We start from the raw sequence: 18,892 nt of genomic DNA, 5'->3' as shown, positions 1-18,892 counted from the left end.
ATGGAGGGAGATGCCAAATGCATTCTTCCTAGTATGCATGACGCTTCTGGGAGCCTCCTGGTCTGTGTTTGATACACCTCACACTTTTTTTGAGGGGTCTTTATCATAGGGTGATACTTTGTCATTAACAGGCAGGAAAAATGGGGTTACCTCACACGTAAAAAAGAGTGGATGTTCCTGAGTTATAGAAAGTACTTTCTATATAAGAATATTACATACTAAATAAGAAACTACATACTAAATAAGAAATTATATACTTTCCAAACAGAAGAGGCACCTTGCTGCCATGGCTGGAGCAGGAGGAGAACACCCCTTAGGCTACTTTGTCCCATGAGAAGTGACTGAGCCCTCGCACCACACTGCTTTCCAATTATGGCTGGAAATGAACGAAATGAAATATCCTTGAGCTTGCAAGTAGTGTTGCATGAAGGTAAGATGCAAAAAGCCTCTCATGCCTTTCTCTTTTTCCTTTCCAGGCAAGGGCAAACTAATCTGGCCAGGATAGCTGTGTTATAACTGATTTGACCTTGGGAAAAAAAACCTTATTTTTGCGTGAACTAAGACTATTTGAGTCCTCGGTAATGCTCAAAGGGCTCTTGGGTTTGCCTGCCATGAGCCAAATTCCAGCTGGGGTCTTTATTGCCATGTCTGAACACAAAGGTATTGTTACTGCTGTTGAGCTAGTTCAACTCACCAGTCACAGATCTTCTGGCCCTTCCAGATCTTTATCTCATAGTTTCCTCTTACTGTTGTTAAAAGACTACACCAACAAGAAAGGAATCTGGCAGCGTGGGAAGCAGCTGAGCTTCACAAGAAGTCCCAGGTAACCCATTCATCTGATTTCTGTTTCTGATCACTTCCTTATTTAGGCCATTTCTCATGTTCTTCAAAAATCCCTTGAGGGAAAAATATACCCTGTAAAATTAGAGTTATCCTTGATACCCTTCAAAGATTGAGTGTGACACAGGTTATTTGTTCACTTCTTTTTTTCCCACAGACAGTGTTCAACATTATTTTCAAACAGACACTTCATATTCTTGTCCTCAAAAGCAGCACACGCTTTCATTTCTTTGAGGCAAGAAAGAAGAAACAGGAAAGGACAAGTGTTTTTGAGGACCACATCCAGGAACAGAGGATAAAATGCAGTGCCCAAAATGAGCCAGTTATAAAAAAGGAACAAGAGCAAGAGAAGACCAGGAATAACAAGCAAAGGGCAGGGGAGAACAACCCAGTCTGAGTAATGGCTGGCCCTGAGGAAAGGTGCAGACATTAAACAGATGGTCTGGAAAGGCAAGCAAAAGGCCAGAACAGCCATGCTGCAGTACTGCATCCCAAGATGATCCCAGGGACCTATGGCAACTCAGAGGAACAGGGGCATCTGTAACCAAAACCAGCAGCTTCTCCAGCACACACATGAATGGAAAAGTCATCTCCACCATGGCCACACTGCAAAGTCAGCCATGCCATTTCTCCCTGGAGCTGATCAGGGAGCTGGAGCACCTCCTGTATGAAGGCGGGCTGAGAAAGCTGGGGCTGTTCAGCCTGGAAAAGAGAAGCTGTACAGAGACCTCATAGCAGCCTTCCTTCCAGTATGTGAAGGGGGACTACAGGGACGTGAGAGACAGACTGTTCGTCAGGGACTGTAGCAATAGGACAAGGAGTAATGGGTTAAAACTTAAACAGGGGAAGCTTAGGATAGATACCAGAAAGAAATTCCTCACCATGAGGGTGGTGAGGCACTGGCACAGGTTTCCCAGAGAAGCTGCGGATGCCCAGAAAGAAGATGTGGGTCTGGGCAACCTGGTCTAGTGGAAGGTGTTCCTGCCCATGGAAGGGGGTTAGAACTGGATGAGCTCTAAGGTCCCTTCCAACCCAAACCAATCTGTGATCCTGTGAAAAGGGCAACAGAAACCCTTAATGTGTAACACACACACATATGTATGTGTATATCCCTTGGTTGAGAATAGAATTGATTCAATGGCCGTGTGTGATTTGAGTAACTGTGGAATTCAGAGAGCCAAACTGACGTGTCTGTGACAGGCAATTTCATTTAAAAATTAAAACCTCCAGAACTGCCAGTTTTTCTAAGAGGCGAAGGCTTGGAGAGTCAACAAGGGATTCCCAAGAATTCAGTGAAAAACAAAACCTCAATCCCAAGAGCTGTGAGCTGACAAGAGTAGCCTGGAATTATCTTTCTCAATCAGTTAAATTTGCAATTTCACTTCATCTAGGATGTTTTTTTTGTATGTTTACAGAGATCCTTCCTTAAATCTTCAAAGAGCACCTGAATGTCAAGATTCAATTTACTCAATTACTTTTCCTTTCACGGCTTTTGTGGGAGAACACAGACACATCATTGCAGTACACAGGTTTCTGCTTCTCCAGCTATGTAAGAGATTAGTAATAAAGTAAATTAATGTTTTTATAGTAATTTAGATTTCTTAAATGGATGATGTGCAAGTGGAAAGATAATCAGCATTAGATCTCCTGGTGCCTACAAAACTCACTGCAATTATGGCTGTAGAAGATCATTAGTTCCTCATTACTACAGAAGTTGTAGGTTAATGTATTGAGACATATTCTCTTGTTGTTACTGGTTTCATCTGTGTGAGAGCTGTAAGAGGCTGTGTCTGTTTCTTGCTTTCCAAGTACCAAAATACAGTCTGCTCCAAGGACCATTTTTATATTTGTTAGGTTGTTGTAGGGCTGTGCCTATTTGTCCTTGATTGTGTGTTTAATTTGGGCTGAAATATTCCATAATTAATCTCTTAAACAAGATCTGAAATGGAGATCAGTTCTTGCTGGGATTCTCAGCTTACTCATCTCTTTCTACTACACAAAAGAGCCCATGCCTTTATCTCAGATACCCTGTTAACACTTCATGCTGTTGCCCTAGTCCAAATATTCCTTCTAACACTTCCAAACAATATGTACTAGAAAGGTTTGGGGGTGGAAGTGAAGGAGAAAGGCAGTTAATTGCATTCTGAGATGGGCTGGATCTTCTCTCTAGCCAGGCTCACAACTATAAAGTTCCTTCCAGCAGCACACTTCTCCTGCATGCCCTTCACTCCCAGTGAAAGCAAAAGAAAAACCATCCTGCATGATTGCTCTGTTGCTAATTTTCCCTCTTTCCACCCCTAGCTCCCAGCCTGAATATGCTTTGTCTGGGCTGCTGCTTTGATGTTGCATCAGGCAGCTTTGAAACAATAACTTGAAGACAGCATTAAAGCCAGCCAAGGGTAAAACATCCAGCCGTTACAGTGCAATTGTGCAGATACATGCCATGGCTTCACAGGGAAGCCCCCAAATACAAGACCATGTGCTGCATGGCTGTCTCTCACAAGAAGCTGTGAAAGCCAGGCAGGAGCAAAGCTCCATCCTCCCATTCTGAGCCATTCACTGCTTTGAGTGCAAGCAGGATGGGTACAGCCCTGCCAGAGCTGGCGTCATATGTTGGTTTTGAACAATGGAAGATTCCGGGGGGGGGGGTGGTGACGGGGGGGGGGGGGGGGGGGAAGCAGGGGAAAAGTTGTTTGTGTGTTTGCATCTGTCAATAAGGGAGCTTAAGTTGGGGATGAGAGAGGAGTGCTAGAGATGTACTCAGGGAGATTAAGTGCAGCAGATTTCTAGGTGAAATCTGGTTAGTGTTGATGCAAAAGCTTGTGGGGGAGATTTTCAAAAGCACTTGTGGGAGGAGACTGCTTCTATCCTATTGATTTTCTATTTTGGTGCTTAGCACTCATCACTGTATGACAGTCTAGTGAAGTACTGGAGCTCCTGGAGACAGTGGAAGATGCCCATGAAGGAAGCAGGTTGATGAGTCAGTGCTGACACTAACATCCACTGCAGAAAGGGAAGAGGAAGGAGCCATAGGAAAGACGCCCTCACCCATATTGCAAAGTGAATGCAATGTAATGTCCCCTACTTCCAACATATCTTCAAAATAACTGGTAGCTCAGGTGGAGGCCAAAGAGGAAGAGCATGACACACAGCATATGTTCAAGACCTGTAGGCATGTTCCTGGCTGTGCGAGCAGGAGTCATCGTTGCATGAGGGAGCACTAACAGGGAGGACTGTAGCCCCCATGTCCTCTTTCCCTGTAATTAACTCTTCCATCTGCAGACAGTCCTTCTCCTCTGTTTTGTCCAGACCTGACTGATGGCACCCAAACACCAGCGGCAGAGATAGGGCTGCAGCAAGTGCCCACACTCATGGAGAGTGGGATGCAAAATCAGGAATGGGCTTAGCAAAGCTCTGAACCATGGGCACTACGGCTCTTTCCTTGCTGTAAGGAAACAGCAGCTGCTGCTCGGCCACATGCACTTTGCTTTTTTTCTGAAGGCAGAAAAATAAAGTAGGTCACTTCTGTTTGTCAGAAGCAGAGATTAAGTATGTTAGGAAAGGGCACAGTATAGTGTAAGCTGATGCTGAAAACACTGGAGATCCAACCTGACTGGGTTTATACACAACATGAATGAGAAACTCATTTGCTGATATGAAAAATAGATCATGTTTAGATACTACATGCAGAAGAGATGTCAGGTGTGCTAGTAAGAGTAAGAGGGAAAATGTGCATTTATTTAAGTAAATATGTAAGGTTTATGGCTCTTAAAGAAAGGGAGCTAAAGTAGAAAAGGATCAGCTGTCACGTATGTTGAAGAGTGCTAATCAAGTTCTTGCCTGCCTATTTTCCTTAAGAGGTCTCAGTTTCTAAAGCACTGCACACCTACAAAACCTCTTCAAATTGTTGAGAGCTGAGGATAACCAGCAGCATTTAAGATGACTAAACTAGTGCAGGGAGCAGCAGGACATCATCTGTAGTACCACTGCTGTAAATCCATAGCCATTAGGCACAACAAGCATCGTCACATGCAAAGGACTCAGGTGTTTTGCCATTAAATCTTCACACACCAGTATGATAATTGTTCACGCTCCCCATTCAGGCACATCCCAACCAGCAAGAAAAAAGGAATGTTATACTTCAGACAGCCTTATTTTCCACATAAACCCAAACCAGAGCTTTTGTGTTGGCCAGGGCTCACCTCCATAGCAAAGGGTTCAGGCCCAGTTCCCCAAAGCTGACAGCCCCCTTGCCCTTCTCACAGAGAGTCCCAGGCCATGGCAGTAGGGACAGGGTAGGGAGGTGCCCCTACATTCATACTGGCAGCTGCAGGAAGAACAAAGGCAGAGTTACACATGTGGCTTTACTGAGTGAGCTGGTAAAGGCAGGCACTGACCCAAGACACTTTCCGTGGGCTTCATGCTTCCCCTGTGTATCACAGCAGAAGAGCCTGGAGCTGGTTTAGCCCCTAGGGGACCAGTAATTTTTCAGACATGGTTCATCCTTCATTGTCAGTCAAGGGAAATCTGAAGTGAGTTAGGGGTCTAAAATAGGCTATATGGACAGCTTCCATATCTTTCTCCCTCTTGCCTACAAGGGAATCCAGAGGAGTGCAGACATACATTCTCCAGACAGTGTGACCAGCAGGTTGAAGGAGGTGATTCTCCTCCTCTACTCTGCTCTTGTGAGACCCCCCACCTGCTGCATTCAGCTCTGGGGACCCCAGGACAAGAGGGAGTGAATCCAGAGGAGGGCACAAAGATGCTCCAAGGGCTGGAGCACCTCTCCTATGGAGAAAGGCTGAGAGAGTTGGGCCATTTCAGCCTGGAGAAGAGAAGGCTCTAGGGAAACCTCATAGCAGCTCCAGTACCTAGAAGGACCAACAAGAAAGTTGGAGAGGGACATTTACAAGAGCATGTAGTGACAGGACATGGAGGAATGGCTTTAAACTGACAGAGGGGAGATTGAGATTAGACATTAGGAAGAAATTCTTCACTGTGAGAGTGGTGAGGCACTGGACCAGGTTGCCTGGAGAAGTCGTGGCTGCCCCATCCCTGGGAATGTAACAGTTTTGATCCTTCTGTTCACAAAAGAAATCCAGTGTGTTAAAACAATGCATTGACCTCCGATTCACTTCAGAACTGTGCTGTGTGTGAAGTTCTTCCTCAGTTTTGCCTCACAAGCTAATGGAAGAGAAAGATTTAATAACTTGAGTTTTCCTGGAACTGTAGCTTTTTCTTTACCAGATAGATCTGCTGGAACTGGTAATAAAGGGGAGTGCTGTCTACCTTCTGCAGAACTTCCTTCTTTTCCTTTCCAAGCTTTTTAATACAAGATGTTAAGACATAACAAATACCAGCTATTTTCGGTTGCAAACAGCAGTTTAACATAAAATATTCAGACTGCGCCAACATTGGGGATCTTCATCTGCCAGCTATATGCTGCTGTTCTAATCATCTAGATGTAATATTGCCATTCTGCGATTTGGTAGAGATTTTAAGCAGTTTGGGAGGAATTGTTATTCATTGTGATTTCAGTACCTCTTCATGGATTAACTGTAGATATTTTCCAGATAATACTATTAGAAAATAAAATTATCTATAGATGAAGCTTCAAGGCCATCAGTGAAATTGGTCCATATAAATGGCATATGAAATAAGACTAAATCTTTGACCTGAATAGATTGCAATCTAAGCAAACCAAAGGGAGAACTGATGAAAAAAGGATATTATCTCAGTTTTCCACAGGCAAACAGGAGTAACTGAGATTAAAGACTTATCTGAGGTCAGAGATAGCCTGCAGCAAACCCTGCCATCCAAGTCATCTCCCAAAGTTCCACATTTAACTATGAAGCCATCTTAATATTTTTGTGCAATCATAAGAGATAATTAAAAAAGCCAGAGAATTAACCCTCAGTTTATTACAGTCTCAAAATTATTATAATATCTTTAAGAGAAACTACATTTTTTTCCTCTGATTCACATAGCTGCTGGTAATTTCTAGTTTTCCAGAGAACTTGCTCTGCCTAAAGAATCTGACCTATAGGAGTATTTAGGAACTACTTGGGATGCTTTGGTGAAAGCAGGTCACATAATTCACATCATTTTGTTAGACATAAAGAGGAAATACTGCGTTCTGTACCAATTGCTACATTATTCCACACCTACCTAGAAGTGAGTATCCTTCACAGAGATCAAAACTAATAAGTAACAATGTCTTTGGTGTATTTCTGGCCACCACACAGATGGCAATCCATATCTGCTTCAAATTTTGCATTTTGAGAGAGAAAGGAGAAAAGATTTTTCTACGTGCTCAAGGGGGTAAAAGCTTCACCTCTACACAACATGTGGGCCTTTTTTACCAGTGAGGAACACATCAATGTGGTCAGCCCTACAGACCTTGCTCTTACTCTTCCTAGTTCAAGCTATTCATCTATTGTCATTGCTTCTTGTCCTCAGACATTAGTATAGCTATGGTATCATGGTATGATAAGGCACATCTGGAACATGCCTTGGAAATAAAGAGGATCTAACACTGGTATCACAGGGCCCTTGGGGAAATACAAGTGTATGGGGAACCAACGTTCATTGGGATCATCACAGTACACAAAATACATCTCCTTTTAGCATTGCAGAACTCTGCAGAAACCTGCTTTCCATCTTTGTAACCCCCTTTTAAATACGAGACTTCTATGTCTGTTAGCATTATCCTGTGAGTCCCTGAACTCCCCATGAACAGCATAGGGTGCCCACATGCCTTGCAATGCTCCCCAGTGCTGCTCCAGAGGTCACTGCTATGAAGTGCTCCATCAAATAACCAGTACAGTGTCAACATCTAGGCTCCTTGCTCCTTCATCAGCCCTTCCTTTCCAAGGCATGTTTTTTGAGCTGCTCCAAACCCTAGACTGTAAAAGCAGCAGGGATGTGACTCTCAGTGCCTGACTTCACACATGACTGAGTGGGTCACCCAAGGTTCTCTGCACAGGCAAATGACTGAAACAGGCACTTCCACCATGTGCTTCATATGACCTATTTCAGATGTGCACCTTTGCCTGAGGGCTGCTGTGCACCAGAAGCAGCTGCTCATCTGTCAAGGAGCCAAGAGTGACCAGCTCAGAGGTGGATCTCTGCACTGAAGTGGGCAACTAAAGCTGGAGATTAATCCTATCAGGTGCCACCGGGACCTGGGTAAATGCCAGCAGCTTGCAATTCCTCCTTCAGGTTTGCTGCAAAGAGCGCTCAAGGGCTTTAGTAATTTACATGGAGACCGGGTCAAGTGGGCAGAGTAATTCCAACCTTCTCTTCATTGCTTTTCTATGATTTACAGCTTTGACTGTATTTCTGCATTATCTCTGTTTTATTAAATTAGTGCTAGAATCTAGAGGCAACTTTAAAATACTTTGAACAACTGCCCTGACATCAGTTGCTTGCTCAAATTCTCATATGAAATCCACTTGTATTCCACACACACTTCCAGCCAGTCCGAATCTATTCTTCTGGAAATGAGTGAGAATTTCCAGCTTGATGAACTGTTCAGTAACCTTATTATTATTCTGCAGGTTTTCAATTCTATTTGCAGTCTTAAAGGACTTGATAAGAAAATTTAATCAGTGAGCATCTTCCCTAAGAACTTATATAGGTACTGTCCCTGCCATATTTGTGGCTTTCAGTTTTAAATAAAATCTGGTTTTCGGAAATCAACTTCTCCAGCTAAATAAAGCCTGATAAGACATAACCAACTACATCAAGTCTAGGAAAAATGGCAGAAAGAAGAGGGCAGTTGCTATTTTCTTTGTACAACAGAAAGGGAAAATATAATTTGATTTATCGGCACTTTCAAGCATTACAGCTGAAAATGATAATGTCACAGCAGCATAACTTCATTATGTAAGTGGCCTCAGGCTCTTTCCATAGTTCTAGCTCAGTCTGAATGGCACATAAAAGCCCATCAGGCAAGGACAACCATGGGTGTGTGCCTCCAGCCACACTGTCATTTGAATGGCAGTAAAAACAGGCAACTAAACACAGTGTTGAGAGGTGCCTCTCAAACTCGCATTAACAATAGCTAACATTTCAGTTCTCGAGTCACCATAAAGACCAATTCCAAGTGTTTTATGTTCTAGTAATAAGGTATACATAGCTTTGGTAGAGTTTTGCTGCAGAAGCGCTCTTCTTTCCAACCCACCCTGTTTCTGCTTAGCTTTATGTCCAGAGAGTCAGGGTCCCTAAAGAAGAGTATGCAGCTGGATGAGGATCTCATTAATGCATTTCTGTACTAAGCCCTTCATCCTTAACAGAGGTTTAAAAGCAAAACAAGGCTTTGTTTAGTTTGCTAATATGAACCAGAGTATAAAGGCTTGGCAGTGCCCTCTCCTAGACTTCAGCATATTTGAAGACTTGCACTCCAGAATGGGCAATTAAAGCATTGTGGAGAACATGTTACTATCACAGATTACATTATTTGATTGATATTAATAAAAATATTTCACACAAAGTAAAAAATAATTGCAAAGAAGAGATTGTGAAGACATCACTTCCTTCACCCAAAACAAATCACTGCCTTTGCAGAGCATCCAGATAGGAACATCTTCAAGACAATGGAGCATTTTGAGACAATCCTTGCATGCAGACAACTACCCTATTCCTAACAAAGTGGCAAATGTTGAGACCATAGTGTCTCTTATATTGTCTTCGGAGAAGCTTTACTTACCCTCTTCAGGTTCTGGGAACGCACTATGAAGAAAAGTATGAAGAAAATGACATCAAATACCCAGTATTATTTTCAGAATTATATGCCAAAAGATATCATATTTTCTTTTCTTTCTTAAAACTATATGGATTAAAAAGATGCTTTACACAAAGCACTGGCAGTTTTAAATTGCTACATTTAATCCAAAAACTATTCAATAGACACAGGAACATCTTGGATTTTATTTTTCTTTCCCCTTCCTGTAAAGCATACTGGAATTTGGAGCCAAATGTAGAATATTTTTTGTCTGAAGTGAAAAACTCAGTTTAGCCTCTGCCAGAGAGCTTGGAGAGGAACTTTTCCTTAACTTGGAAACAGGAATTAACATGAAGAGTTATGGAAAAGATAAACATGATTTAATAATGAGCCCCAAATTCTCTCTGGAGCTGGTAGAGACTCACCCAGTGGTGTGGCTGTAATTCTGTCTAATGGCCTAACACTGCTAGAAAAGCAAGTTCCCCTGATCTTGTGAGACCAGAGATGCCTCAGCTCTTTCTAGGCTGTGATTACCAATTTCCAAAAGCCTCCCAAGGGCAAGAGCACATCCTCAATAAACACGGTGCCTGTTTAGCACTAAAGGCACCCCATTATCTGTTACACTAATAAGCCTACAAAGCAACAGACTGAGCAGGAGCAGCACAATTTCAGAACACCTTTTAACTGCAGTACATGAGAGCAGCTCTCCCTGATCCTCACAATGACAGGGTACCACACTTCACATCCTCAAGTGCTGCTCAGAAGTACTGCTCTTCCAGCACTTGCCTAATGGTCCTTTTCAGAATGGGGTCAGGTCAGCAGCTCTTCTGCAGACCTGCCATAATACCGGTTTCCAAATTACTGCGCTGTTCCACAGCTCAGACCAAGCACAGAGTACTGTTGCTAGAAAACCCAAGCGGTGGTTTTCTACCTTGCCGACTTGGATAGCTTATACCAAGACAGCTCAGTAGTAAACCACTGTCCTTTGGCTAACCGCTGGGGTACCTTTAGTGCTTGGAGTCTGACTTAATATAGGCAGATAAGAGAGAAAAAACAAGAAAATAGTAGAAATTACCAGAAACTGAAAAGCCACAAGAGCTCTAACAACAAGAGAGCATACAGGATTCAATGCAGATCTGCAGATAGGAGAGCAGAATCTACCAAATAAAGTTCTGGCAAGACTTTAGGACAGCAAAGGAGAATTTTGCATATGGATTCTCAACCTGAAATAGAACAAGCCAAACTGAGACTGGGGAATTTAAGTTTTTACGGCTATATATAACTCAGTTCTAGGGTTATATAAATAGCTCAATTCTTCTATACAATATCTCACACACCAGTCAGTTAAAGTAGTTGTTATTACTAACCCTAATCCTTTCCCCACTGCTGAACTCCAGCTGACCAGCCTCTCTCCTGCATCAGCCTAAGTAGAAGTTCATTCTCTGACAACCTCATGACCCACTCTTGGTATGCAATCTCCTTCACGTGATCTCTGCTTGTGTGGCAGCTCTCCTTCCCTTTTCTTGGTTCGTATCAGAAAACAGACAGATACCAGTTATCTCTCTTCTCCCAGGCTGTCCCTTGGCACTGTGGATGGACCTGTGTGCTATGGGATATAAGCAGCAGAAAAGGATTTAGAGCAGAGCTCAGCCTCTTTGGTTTTTACAGCTGGTTTTAACCAAAACCTCAGTGCTGTCCTCTGCACCATGTTTCACAAGATTTGTAGTGATTGTTATATCCAGTTTTGCTCCATGCTCCCCCTCTGCATTTCCTGCCCCAAAACACATTCAAAGTCAACTTGCCATAAATTTTTAAAAAGAACCACTAGATTAATATTTACAAAGCTTTGTCTTCGTAAAGCACCAGGTGTTAAAAGTGCTTGTGCTCTTCTTTTGGGACGCTACTAACCTCATGCATTCTGGCTGCATTCACGCTGGGATTTAAATCACGAAGTAGAATTACAAAACAAAACCCTCCTTAAATGTGGATTGAACACACAGAATCATAGGTTAGGGTTGGAAAGGACCTTAAGATCCTCTGTCCAACCTGGCCTTGAACACCACCAGTGATGGAGCATTCACAGCCTCCCTGGGCAACCCATTCCAGTGCCTCACCACCCTCACAGGAAAGAATTTTCTCCTTATATCCAATCTAAACTTCCCCTGTTTAAGTTTTAACCTGTTACCCCTTGTCCTGTCACTACAGTCCCTAATGAAGAGTCCCTCCCCAGCACCCCTATAGGCCCCCTTCAGATACCGGAAGGCTGCTATGAGGTCTCCACGCAGCCTTCTCTTCTCCAGGCTGAACAGCCCCAACTTCCTCAGCCTGTCTTCATACAGGAGGTGCTCCAGTCCCCTGATCATCCTCGTGGCCCTTCTCTGGACTTATTCCAACAGCTTGTTGTGGTTTAAACCCAGTCAGGTAATTCGTTCGCTCACTTCCCCCCCCCTTTCTTGCCCTCCCCCTGCTCTCGGAGGGATGGAGAGGAGAATTGAAAAGAATGCAACTCCCACGGGTTGAGATAAGAACAGTTTAGTAACTAAGGTATAACACAAATCACTGCTGCTACCACCAATGATAATAATGATAAAGGAAATAACAAGAGAAGAGAATACAACACCTCAGCACCAGCTGACCGATAACTCGGCCCCCAAGCCCGACCAAGCTCCGACCGATACCTCCTCCAACCCCGCAGTCTCCCAGCCCTTCCGGCTAACTCCCAGTTACATCCTGGGCATGACGTGCTGTGGTATGGAATACCTCTTTGGTCAGTTTGGGTCAGGTGTCCTGTCTCTGCTTCCTCCTGGCTTCCCCTCCCCCCTGGCAGAGCATGAGGCTCACAAAGTCCTTGGCCAAACCAAAACATCATTGTTATCAGCTCTGTTCCCGAGCCGAAAGTCAAAACACAGCACTGCACCAGCTACCAAGGAGGAGAAAAATGACTGCTACTGCTGAACCCAGGACACAGTTCCATGTCCTTTTTATGTTGAGGACACCAGAACTGCACACAATACTCCAAGTGAGGTCTCACAAGAGCAGAGTAGAGGGGCAGGATCACCTCCTTCGACCTGCTGGTCACGCTCCTTTTGATGCAGCCCAGGATACGGTTGGCTTCCTGGGCTGCAAGCACACACTGAAGCCGGCTCATGTTCATTTTCTCATCAACCAACACCCCCAAGTCCTTCTCCGCAGGGCTGCTCTGAATCTCTTCTCTGCCCAACCTGTAGCTGTGCCTGGGATTGCTCCGACCCAGGTGTACGACCTTGCACTTGACATGGTTAAACTTCATGAGGTTGGCATCAGCCCACCTCACAAGCGTGTCAAGGTCCCTCTGGATGGCATTCCTTCCCTCCAGGGTATCAACCGAACCACACAGCTTGGAGTCATCGGCAAACTTGCTGAGGGCGCACTCAATCCCACTGTCCATGTCAGCGACAAGGATGCATAAACATTAATCCTTTTTCTTCCACTAATCAGTCCTTTCCAGGATGCTTCGTAATAGCTGTCAGTAGTGCCCTTTAACATTCTCTGCACCCACAATGAGCTTTTAAAAGCTATTCAAATAAATGATATAAAATAATTGTAATATTTTTGCCTGCTCATGTGCTGTCCTTATCACATTCAAGAGAAAAAAGTAATCAAAAGTTGTTATTTTATCACAGTAGACATACTTTAACCTCCCAAATATATTACAGACTAATGCAACACTTGCATAACCTCATGGGTTAGCAGGTAACTTAGAAATGCACATACAAAGTCCATCAACCAAGCAGAGAAGTCAAAATTTGGTTTCTTAAGAATCATTTCTTCCACCAGCATATTACTGGAAACAAGTTTACTAAAAGCTTAAACTTGGATTAGAAATTAAAGAAGGATCCAGGCACTGAGAGCGTTTCTTCCACTGAAGCATTTTCACATAAATCTGAAACACAGCACTAAGCTACAGCAGCCTCAGGCTTTCATGGAGGGGCTCGGCCAGAGCAGCTAGTGTCACAGCTAAGAAAGGTGTCTGAACAACAGCCACACTCCTGAATACTCAGAGAACAGCCCTGCCTTCTGCTGAGGCAGCATCTTGCAAGAACACAGCCATCTTCAGTGTTTCACCTAGGCCACTTCAGGGATGGACAAATAAACACAGTGGAGAGCAATATTTTTAGGATCACTCAAGTTTGCATCAAATTCTGGAAGTAACCCAACCGTCATCAAAGCCTTCAAGCCACTGCAATATCAGCTCTTCCTCCCACAGCCCAGGGTGGCCACCACAAAAGTCAAGAATCACACATTCATCTCCATTTTTGCCTTTTGTAGCTATAACAATAAATGCTCCCTGGACTAAGTCAGCATAGCCTTTAGGCTATACTAAAAGCTGAAGATAAATTTAGCTGCTCCTTCTAATTACATAGGCACACATGAAACTCTGCACTTCCACTACATCTAGTTAGTATCCATGCACTAGAAGGACATGTAGATGAACATGTTCATGCACTTCACGTAGCAGCTACTGTCACTGGATACAGAACCCTACTGGCAGATGTTATGATTGTTGTGGCACACGGTTAAACATACTGCTATGGATTGGTGGGAGTTTTGACATGTTGCCCAAACAGTACTAACGAGATTCTCCCACAGCGTATCCCAGGATACCTGAAGGGTTCCAGCATATTCCAGGATTCCTGCCTACCTGAAAAAAGCCACACAAATAAAAACCTCAAACAGATGGAAGAGAGCCCTCTAAGTTGCATCTACCTACCGCAGGAGGGTCCCATTCTGTAATAAGGATCACAATATTGGCTATACATTGCATAGTCCAATGCTCAGTACATTATTTTCCATCTGTGCTATGGAGAGAACCATATTGTCAGTGCGGATCAAGGTGGAGTTGGATGTGGATGAAAAACGTGAGCAAAATGCTTCTGCAAGGAGCTTGAGCATTGTGCAGCAAGTATTAGATAAGGAGAGCTTTATTACTGTAACAAAACACAACTGCAATCTTTACTAAATGAAAAATACAGCTGTACAGTCCTAAGAAGCCTCAGAACTAAAAAATAAAACCATTCTTAATAGTTAATGGAAGAACCACTGAGAAGCAAGTTAGTGTTTTCAGAAAAACACTGCAATTTCCTAACCAGATTTGTTGGAGCTGCTGAACACAACACACTAATCTGGATTACCAAGTATGGAGTAATGGTAATCCTAAATGAGCAGAAACCCCTCTTCTCTTTTCCTAACACTTAACTCTAATTAAGCCCAGAATAGTGTTTGCAATTAATAGACCGGCAGTCAGTAACTGCTCGGCCAGTAATTAATAGACCAGAGTCAGTAACATGAAGTTGAGCCAGGCTCCCATATTTAAAAATTACGGGATCAGTCAAGAAACTGATAGGCCAGGTCATTTCTGTACGCTATGGTCTGTACCAGATATGATTCATCCATAAACCTAAATTTATTCAATATTTAATGTTCATATGCTGCTATGATAAATGGACTATGTAACACCAGCTAGATTGGCAATATCAAGATCATTTTATTTCAAGCTGTATGGATTTTCAAAACACGTACAAATAAAATACTTATTACAAAATTCCATTTGCTAAAGTTTCTTCAGGAATATACATGAAGCGTGATCCCAGCACATAGGTAAGTGACTTTATTACAGAGAACATTACAACATGGAGCAATAAATGCTAGTGAAACAGCCAGTCTTTCCAGATACATTACAATGAAAACAGTTTTCTTTCTCTTTGCCACATCCAACATTTGAATTTTGTTGTTTTTAATAGCCAGGTCTGAAGTTACAATGTGTAAGTAAACTGACCGTGGAAGTCAACAGGCACTCAGTAGCCCCTAAAGGGAGATTAAGCTGTATTTTTCAAGTTCACTAATTCAGGGGTAAAAAAATCCCTGAGACAAGAAAAACAACAAACTCATTTTCTTTGCTGGAAAGACGTTTGCCAAAGAACATTGCCAACAGACGGCCATAAAGATAAACCGTAAGAATGAAGAGCGACAGTAAGACAGAGCAAAGAAACCAACCTGTAATGCTTGGTAATGAGGAATGCCAATGTGGGGCAGCATGAGACTTCACCAAGGCTGCCTAGACTGCAAGAAAAGCATTCAGCAGAAATATATGCAGAGATACAAAGCACAATATATGCACATGCTAACCTGTCATTAAGAGGAGAAGCACTTTAATAGTGTCATAAAATTTAATCCCACTTAATTATACACACTATACAACTGACCTCAAAAGTTAAGCTATAAACAAGAACAAACAAAATATTGCACCCCAATTTCCAAGTCACCACCAGGACATGTATTACTTGAAGTCAGTAGATTAAGAAGCACAGATCCATATACATATCTTCTGGTGCTTAATGCCGATGTGGATTTGCTCAGCCACAAGTGCTTAACAGACCAGGTCATCGAATTCTCTGGGACCTGGAAACTGATCTTAGAAGCAGCACGCCTCTGACCTTCTGACTTCAGTCCTCAAGCTGCTGGTGGACATCAAAACTGGTCTACTTTCCATGAGTCATACCCCAGCAGGGTCCTGTTCCTTGCTACATGCTGTGACAAGGGTTCCCAACTACATCCTTTTCCTTAAGCCTATTGCATGTACAGAAGTTGCTCCACTGAATTATGATGCCATGCTGATTTTCAATGCTATTTAACATGTAGGCAGGTCAAGCTAGCTAGATCAAATGAGCTCACCCACACTGCTCACTAAGGCCGACCCAAGCCTTCAGAATGAAGATTCAGTAGTTCCAGGCTTCTAAAATATCCAAAGCATTAAGAAGCCTGTTACAGCTGACATATTAAATACCACAATAAGCAGCACTTGGAGAAAAGTGTGGCATAAGTAGTGAAAGCAAGTCAAAGCAGACTTTAGTCTAATCTAAAGATCTAATCCTAAAGGTTATTACAGGTTTCACGACCAGTATACTTAGCCTACTATCAGCTACAAGTTTAGAACCATTAGCAACTAAACAAGTGGTAAGAGCAACGTTCTGACCTAAAGATCTATAAATTATCACTGTGGAGGTATGATCTAGTTCAAAAATCAGATTATCTTTAAACTAACTAGAAAGGAATTGTCATACTTATGCAAGGCCCTTGTGCTAGCTGCACTTGCTCAAGATCAGGGCAAGCCTTTAAAAACCAGATGTTAATAGCATGTGCACTGTGCTATTTTAATACCAAATTTCATTTTATCAGTTACTACTCTTACTACTAAGAGGATAGTAGTTGAGCTGAGCTACTCCAGCCCCTCTTCAGCTCAACTGTGTAACCAGTTATGTGCTTGGTTTACCAGAGTGGGAGTAGCAAGTTCTCATAGATTTGCTGATACGCTACTTTATCAAAAGGCCTTATGAGAAGAGCAGCTACACAGGAAGAACACATAACCTTTCCCAGCAAGGCATTCCCCAGTGTGCTTGTCCTGGGGAAGAGACACATCAAACTGTCACAGTTTGATCTGGTATAACTTTCCCTCTAAAAAAACATTTTGTTAAGGTATTTGTTCCACATAGGGATGTGCATTTTTATGGAGGGACTGCTATTCCAATTCTCTAAATGGACTCTCCAGACTTCAGGCCTAGATTTAGGTCACCAGTAATTGGACATGTGTGGAAAATGCACAGGCTCAGTTCAGTGTCGCTTAATTAATTTCTTAGTCTGTTGATTTGGCAGTTGTCCTACAAAACAGAACAGTTGGATATTTAAACTTGTATTGAAGAATACATTATGACAATAGCAAGCCTCCCACAAAATAAGCCCCACTCTTCCGGTACTAGTGAAATAAATATTTTAAATTGCTGGGAGTACAAAGTAAAATCAGTTTCTGTTCCTCAAGTAAGACTAAGTAAGCTTGGTTAATCAAAAGGAATTATTTCTTTGATATAGCATTCAGATTAGGAAAAAGATCAAGCACAGGACCAAACACAGAAACACAAAGACTTTACACCAAGACCTTCTCAAGACGAAGCACTGAATGCCAAAGTTGCACAACTGATGGCGCAGAACCAACTACAGCAACTTCCTATCTGGGACATAACATTCCCAAGCAACTGGTGAGTGTAACCACACATTACTGCCACAGCATGAAACTGTTCTGTGTGTTATTTGATCTGTACCAGGCACCTTTCAGTACCGTAACTGCTCTCAGAGCAGCACGTTTATGAAGAAGACAAACTGAAATTAAATTTTATTCTGCTCCCAGAAGGCTTCTGCCACCGTTTCTTTTCATCAGCTTGCTTGATGTTCCTTAAACCTTTCCTGAAGGACACAGAACAGCCCCACTGTGCTGAGTCCCAGCCATCCTGCCAAGTTTTCTGTTGGAGCTCACTTTGCTACCATCTATTTACTTCACCACAGGTCCCACATGCTTTAGGTAGCATTGGCTTAAGCCTAAACAGCAAATGAGAAGAGACAGCTGCCTCTCTGCAGGAACTTTTCTCACTTGTGACCCTGGAGTCTGAGTTGGCAGAGCTATCTGGACTTTATAGGAAGGCTGCTCCACAAAATGACCTTATATAACTCAATTCACATTAACTAAATATTTACTTTAGATCAGGAAGTATTGTATTTTTTGATGAAGAAACAGGTTCTTCAGATAGTTCTATAGGATTCTCAAGCTGGCCTAACATACCTTGATTTAAATTAAAAAAAAACATCTCAAGTCCTTTTGCCAAGCAGTGAACTCTGCCAATAAAAAAAGGCATGAAGACTGAAATAAACTCACTTCAACAATACTGAAAGGGAACAGATCTTCTCTTCAAATGCCTTATATACAGGGGCACTCAGTTAAAGTAAAAACAACATACAACAATATTTCCAAAAAAGCTTAATATAATCTTTTGAGTCTATAAACAATAAATATGAAAAGTGTACATGGCACACCAGAGCAGCTAAATATCAAAACAAGTATAAATTGTCAGCAATGACCTATATTGTCAGCAATAAATTTGTTTCAGTACTGTGATACAAGCCGAACATATGTTTTTCCAAAGGAAAACCACACAACCAAGTTGGTACAGAAGGTGAGGGAGAAGGTGAGACAACAAACAACAAGGCACAAAAACCTCTCTTGCTGCAAACCTGTAAGGCACCACTGTGCAAACATGAAAGTATCAAAACCTGTAGTGGAGAAATTCTAAATGTGTTCAAATGACTGGATAATGTATTTTAAAGATGACACTATGCTTGTATCTTTGGGAATAAAAATACTTAGAGTATTTACTTACACTTACAGGCTTTTAAAAAACAAATTAGTGAAAAGGGTGAATTAATTGTCAAATACAGGACTCACAGTTAATTTCTCCCAGACAG

This window comes from Pezoporus flaviventris, unplaced genomic scaffold (assembly GCF_033815535.1).
Source record: "Pezoporus flaviventris isolate CSIRO_AGI_PZ_B2104156 unplaced genomic scaffold, CSIRO_AGI_Pfla_v1 ptg000025l, whole genome shotgun sequence".
NCBI classification, from domain to species: Eukaryota; Metazoa; Chordata; class Aves; order Psittaciformes; family Psittacidae; genus Pezoporus; species Pezoporus flaviventris.
This window is presented reverse-complemented; position numbering follows the sequence as displayed.